Source organism: Cyprinus carpio, chromosome B3, assembly GCF_018340385.1.
Source record: "Cyprinus carpio isolate SPL01 chromosome B3, ASM1834038v1, whole genome shotgun sequence".
Lineage (NCBI taxonomy): Eukaryota > Metazoa > Chordata > Actinopteri > Cypriniformes > Cyprinidae > Cyprinus > Cyprinus carpio.
In genome coordinates this window covers 29,882,350-29,889,462 of record NC_056599.1, presented here as the reverse complement: position 1 = coordinate 29,889,462, position 7,113 = coordinate 29,882,350, and the positions used below count along the sequence as shown (strand labels likewise).

The 7,113-nt window shown below is 38.7% G+C and overlaps 1 pseudogene; it reads left to right on the top strand.

Annotated features, from left to right (window-relative positions):
- Positions 1 to 497: 497 nt before the first annotated feature.
- LOC109095283 lies at positions 498 to 6,460 on the top strand (annotated as a pseudogene).
- The last annotated feature ends 653 nt before the right edge of the window (positions 6,461 to 7,113 follow it).

The following is a 7,113-nucleotide window of genomic DNA, read 5'->3' as shown; positions in this document are numbered from 1 at the left end:
GTATGTGTGTATATATATATATATATATATATATATATATATATATATATATATATATATATATATATATTTATTTTATACATAATAGATAATGGATAGATAATATTTAATAAATAGGATTTTACTTGGCTTTTTTTTTTTTTTTTTTTTTTTTTTTTTTTTTTTGTATATATACAAAAGAAGACATTCTTAGGAATGTGGGAAACCAAAACTATGGAAATGATAAAAATACTATGGAAGTCAGTGGCTACCATCAGCTGATTGATTACCAACATACTTCAAAATAACTTATTTTGTGGTCAACAGAAGAAAGAACACATACTGATTTGGAACAAGATTACATGATCAGTTTTAGATCATGTAATCAATTTTTCCCAGTCTCCCTATTAAGACCCCTATCTTGTATCCTGCATCCTGCTTTCCTAAGCACTCTAGGTATTTTTCAGACTAGGCTATATATGAAGTCTCACATTGGTCTGACATGAGGCGGGTGCTGCCTCCACCTCCCTCGCAAGTGCAGCCCACCCCTGTGTAAGCTAAGCCCCCACCTCTTGTTGTCCCCACGGTAATACCGAGATGGAGACATAGAGAGACGCGTCCTGCGCGTGGACGGGCACATTACTGAGGGAAAGCTGTTGATTTCAAGCGCTGAAGAATTTACTGATGAACTTAATTCACTCTTAAGGCCCATATCTCCCCTTTATCTTTTGTTTCTTACCATCACTGATTTTTTTAACCGCCACCCTGAAGTTCATCGTTGTCATTCTGGCCGCCGGGATGGTGGCGTTTATCGGAGCGGTTATATGCATCATCGCCGCGGTTCACAGCGGATCTCCACCGGCATCCGCGGTCGCAGCGCAGCCCCTGGCTGACAACCATTCACTCTCACAGGACGCAACCGGGAAGGCGTTTTCTACCGGGTCCGTGGCCCGAGCAGGACCGCTGGACGCTCTTCACGGTACCGATGCGACCAGCAGGGAACGAGGAGGACCGGAGGCGCCAACCTTCTACGGTTTAACGGGACTAGGGACCGGAGGCAGCGAGCAGCAGGTCACCTACAGCAGACTCATCTGCACCCCTGTCCCCGCCGGTGAGTGCAACCCCAAAAACTTTGAGCAACAAGCGGACGACCCGTCGTTATACGCGGGAGAGGACTGGGGGTACCTGCGCACCACCGCAGAGGAGCTCCGGCAGACCGTCCTGCAGCAGAAGGATGAGATCCTCACGGATCAGAGAACCATACGGGAGCTAACGGGAAAGCTCTCGGAATGCGAGAGTGGCTTGAAGGGACGCAGTGTCCCGGAACGGAGCGCGGGACTTGGGGATGCGCGGAAAGAGAATAAGGAGCAGCTAATGATGCAGGACGATCCGGGGTCCTCGATGCGGACCACTCATGCGATGGAGGAGCTGGTGCATGCCATAACTCAGATGAAAGACCGCATTGAGAAACTGGAGGTAAGGCGCAAGACCTTGAGAAAATGTATATAAATATACAAAATATTTACATATCAGGCAGTGATTTCACTTTAATGACAATAAATAGTTTATTTTCATTGTTCATTGCCATTAAAGTGAAATAACTGAATATAAACATAGAAGCCTGAGGAAAAATGCTAATATTATAATAAAATTTCAGACGGCACTCAGAGGCTTTTGCATTTGAACTCTTCACACACACACACACACACACACACACACACACACACACACACACACACACACACACACACACAAATGATGAATAAGATTTCCCTACAGTTCTCTCTTTGTTCTTATTCTTGCTTTTTTATAAAAAATGTCTAAATGTGTAAATTTGTAAAAATGTATTGTAAAAATATAATGTGAAAGTCACATGACAACAAAATGGCTCCCTGCATGTTTGTTACGTCACACTGTCTTTTATTAGACGGATAAAAGTTTTTTCTAAAGTTTCATATATCATTTTTTTAAAAACAAAATTCCTTCTTTTTTACGTTTTTGAAGACCAAACCATGCATTTAATGATGCCTTTTTTGTTGTCTTTTTTCTCCATCGCTAGCCTATACAGCTGTTTTAAGCACCTCAAAAATATCACAATTAATTTAAATTCAGAAATGTAAAAAAAAAAGGTTTATTTAAAAAAGCACTTTAAATAATTAAACTGAGCGTACGTCACAGAGCTGTTTATAAAATAAAGCTGGTGCTAGATGTTAGATACTGTCTGACCTGTTGATAAAGACGATCAGTGTGATGATAGGAGCCTTATAAATGCTGTTTCGTGTGCTGCAGTGTGCTCGTAAACTTCATCTCTCCTGTGAGCAGATCGTTTGTGTTTCAGCTCACGTAGCCGACGATCGCGCGCCTCTGCTGTGATTTATCACTGTGCGCTAGATGCGCCACCCTGATTGGGTTTCCATGGAAATATAGGCTTCTTGCGCAGTTTTTATGGTTTATGAGGCGATAGAAGCAACAAATAACATCTCCATCATCAGGACCACCTCTAAAGCAGCTGATTAACCTCCATCTAACCAAAATCTAGCAGTCTAATGTAAATCTAGCCGTAGTAGGCTACTTGAAGGTAAATAGAGCATAACGAGAACCTGTATTTTACATAAAAAGGAAATTAAATGGTAAACAGTAGTTATATTTCAGGGTGTAAACCACGAATAGACTATTTTTGGTATTCTTCAATCAGTGACTAGCCTAGAGCGTGTGTGACAGCAGGGGAGAGATGAGAAACATAACACTCCACTGAAAGCATATTATGGACTCCTGCAGCTGTGAATGACAGGTCTGCAAGCTAGCTGGAACAGATGACTGTGAGGTTTTCCCAGAATAGAATAGAATAGAATAGAATAGAATAGAATAGAATAGAATAGAATAGAATAGAATAGAATAGAATTTGTTATTGCATGCAACTGGGGAAGTGGGCTACTGTGTTGCGATGCTTTGTAATGGGTCTCCTTAAAGGGATAGTTTACCCAAAAATGCAAATTCTCTCATGTTTACTCACCCTCAATTTGTTCCAAATCTGCATGAATTTCTTTCTTTGTTGTAACACAAAAAAAGATATTTTGAAACCAAACATCACTGGTTCCAATTGACTTCTGTAGTATGGAAAAAAAATACTATGGAAGTCAATTGGGACCAGAAACTCTTTTTCAAAGCTTCTTCTCTTGTGTTTAGCACAGGACAAGATCATCAAACAGTCATAAAATATTTAGGCTACTTTACATTAAAGTTAAATGCCATATGATCACTGTCTTGTTTACAGTCTGATATGGCACCACCGGCGTTCAATCACACAGACGCAAGCTCGCAGAAAGCAGCAGGTGCTGCTCGTACACCAATGGCAGCTGCACAGAGACGAGTGGAGGATCTGGAAGGAGAACTGAAGAGAAAGATAAAACTACTGGAGGAAGAGAGGAAAGCACTGCGGAAAGAGACACAGAAACATCAAGAGCATATTGACTTCGGACTGGACACTGTACACCAGCGGATAAGCAGCCTGGAGAAAGGTGAGGGAGAGATTAGGTTTACTGCCGGAAGAAATATTGATTAAAAACACCTATTTTACCAAGAGCTTCTTAAAGGGATAGTTCAACCAAAAATGACAGTTGTGTCAGTGTTTATTCACGCACATGTTTTACATTTACATTAGTCATTTAGTCATTTTGTTTTGTTACAAAACTGTATGACTTTCTTTTTCTTCTCCTGTAGAATATAAAAGAAGATATTTTGAGTGTTGAGTGTATGCTGCAGTGTTTTATTTATCTATTTTTGGTCTATACAATGGAAGTCAGTGGTCTCCATTGTGCTTTCGATCATAGCATTCTGCTTCTTTACAGTTTTGAAACAACATGAGACCAAGTAAATAATGATGAGAGATTTTTCATTCGTAGGATGGACAAAGGAATGTGTAATATAAATGAATTATTATGATTCAGAGTTCTAAACAAGTTAAGCTCTGTGTTTTAAAAGCAGCTTATATTTTTGTTGTTTTGTAGATGTTTATTATATGAGCTGTTACTACTGTTACTAGAAGATCAATTCAGTTATGCATTTTCACTGTAAATCCTGTGGAATACTTTCATCACATCTTTGTTTGGTTTTACAATAAGTCCAAAAAATTTCTGTGGTAATCGACAGCAGGTCAGAGATGGTGTCATTAGAGCTTAACTTTTATTGAACCTGGAACATGTTTTTGAGTCTTATCCAGTGTTGTCTTTTCTGTGCTTAGGTTTAATTCATCCATTTTTTTGTCATTCATTCTCTATCTGTTTCTCACATTATTCTCTCAGGTCTCTCTGAGAACAAGTTTCCGGAGGGTTACAGACTCTCGTTCCCTGTACGCAGCACTTCCATGTATGCCACTGTAAAGCAGGAACTCCCAGCCCTCCACGCTCTGACTGCCTGCATGTGGATCAAACCTGCAAAGAGCATCTTGGGAACAGTAGTTTCTTATGCTGTTTCTGACCAGAGCCACGAATTTGTGCTTCAGCAGTTGGTTCATGGACCCATTGAGCTCATCATTAATAATGAGGTAGAGCACCACAAAATCAAATTTGATGGACAGAAATTATGAAAATGTGAATGATTCTGATTCATCTTAACAATTCACTTAATACTTGTAATGAACAAATATGGACAATACTGGTTGTGCTGTTTGTTTTAGATTTGTGTTCAGATGAACAGATGCTTAGTTTGACCTCTGACTGCTGTGATTGAATTGTTTTGCTCGTGTTCTAGTTGTAATAGTGGACAGTAAGATAATCTGCCAGGCTTTCTTTCTAAAGTGCAGGCTGGTCTTATCCAAGCACATGGATCTCAGGATCAGTCTTTGGATCTTAATTTGAATATTTTTTGATCCTCCATCCTGTAGGTGGCGCCGTTACCTCTGAACTTAACAGTGGGCAGATGGCAGCATATGTTTATCAGCAACAACAGAACAGCAGCATCGCATCACTACTAATTAGGGGGCAAACTAAAGCTTGAAGGAAGTGACCTGGCAACCCGTCACAGCATCCGACCGGGAGGAACTCTCATACTTGGCCAAGAACAGGTACGTCAGAATTTTGGCCGTTGTAACGGGTTGCCAGACGGTGGTATTCACACAGCATGTAAAATCACCATCAACACAAACCAAATCCGAAGCACACCCTTTTGTTTATCATCTCCCTTACTTTTCCCTGCCCTTTTCATTTTATAAGGAAAAATTTATATTAACAAAATTTTAAGGAAAACCATGTTTCATTTGTTTTTTAAATTTAATATCAGAATCTAAAGATATTTTAGGACACATTCTTCATCACATTTTTAAGAAGCAAATGTTTTTGTATCACTGGAGCTAAAATGAAAAGGTTCCATTATTTCGGAAATGGTCAAATGCTTCTTGAAGACATTTTGTTTTCCTTGATAAATCAGTTTGACAAGAACCACAAAAAATAAAGTGTTTTAAAGTTATGCTTCTGAGAAAGTCAATATATGGATGTAATGAAATTCCAACTTCAAAGTCATCAGTTTTTGCTTGTTACTTATGTGTTGTCTTTAAAATAGTATCTAAATAGCTTTCATGCATAATAAGATGCACTATATACCAGACTTTTATGTATTTGTTGTATCTGAAGTATAGAGCAGAGTTGCAGCACATAACTATTTAATTGGGATAATCATCGTAAAGGCTGGTAATACAGTAAATAAATAAATAATAGGAAAAAACACATAGGGTTTTACTAAAAAAATCTGATCTAATCCCCTTATTGATTTTAATGAATAATGAGAAGTTTTAATATGATTTTATTAAACATTTCACAAATTTAAATATAATTTCCTGCACAATCTGAATACTACACTGGCATTATAATTATTTGTGAAGTAAATTTCCAAACAATTCCAAAGAAATAGCAAATTAATTCAAGTTACGCATTGAATTAAATGTGACATTTTGAAGTAGAAAAATGGAAATAATATTTTCCTGTAAAATACCACCAATCTTTGTTTTATTTAATATTTTGATAAATATATTTTTTCAATGTATTTCCTGTTTCCTGCAGAGCTTACTGGGCGGTCTTCATTTCGAGGCATCTCGGGCTATGGTGGGAGAGCTGTCTGAGTTTAACATGTGGGACCGGCCGCTTTCACACATGGAGCTCTCTGCTCTTGCCCACTGCAGCACAGGGATGCTGGGTAATGTAGTCCCATGGACCAGCCGTGAGGTGGAGGTTTTCGGAGGCGTCACCAAACAACCAGCCGATTATTGCGAGCATCGCTCCAGTGCCAGACAGTGATGGGCTCCTGAGGGCTCATTTAATGGTCAGAGAGTCAAAGACAGAGTGTTCAGAGATAGCAAAGGTTCATCAGGTCATGTTGATTTCTTAAAGGCAGAGTTTCTTGTTAGTTGTATTTGCTGAAACATGCCTAATCATTACTGTTCAGGGTTAGTGATTTGAACAAACCACTAACCCTAAGTGTTAAATAAATAGCGCATAACTCGTCCCACACGAACAAGAATGTGCTACGAACAAGAATGATACCTCAGATCATGTGGCTTGTTGAGGAGAACTGTGCTCTTATTTTTCTAAGCAATCAAACCTGTGGTTTTCACTTGGCAGATGATAAAATGGGACACATCAGCTAAAAATGAAAGTTCTGTCATCATTTACTCACCCTCATGTTGTTCCAAACCTGTATGAATTTCTTTTTTCTGTTGAACACAATAGAAGATATTTCGAAAAATGTGTGTAACCAAACAGTTGACAATAGCCATTGACTTCCATAGTATTTTTTTTTTCAATACTATGGAAGTCAATGGCTACCAGCAACTGTTTGGTTACACACATCTTCTTTTGTGCTCAACAGAAGAAAGAAACTCTTACAGGTTGGGAACAACTTGTAAATCAGAATTTAAATTCAGGATAAAACTACACCTTTAAGTTGCAGTTACACACAATATCCACAAAAATTCGCAGATTTCGCAACAAGATTTCGCAATAAAATCAGATCACGCAAATTTCCTAAATTGGTCATGTGGATTTGATGTGTTGACCAAAAGAAAGCTGATTGGTTTGAAAGTGACTTCTTTGTGAGGTGGTCTTCATGCTATTTACAATGGATCTTTTTTGCCAGTGAAAGTTT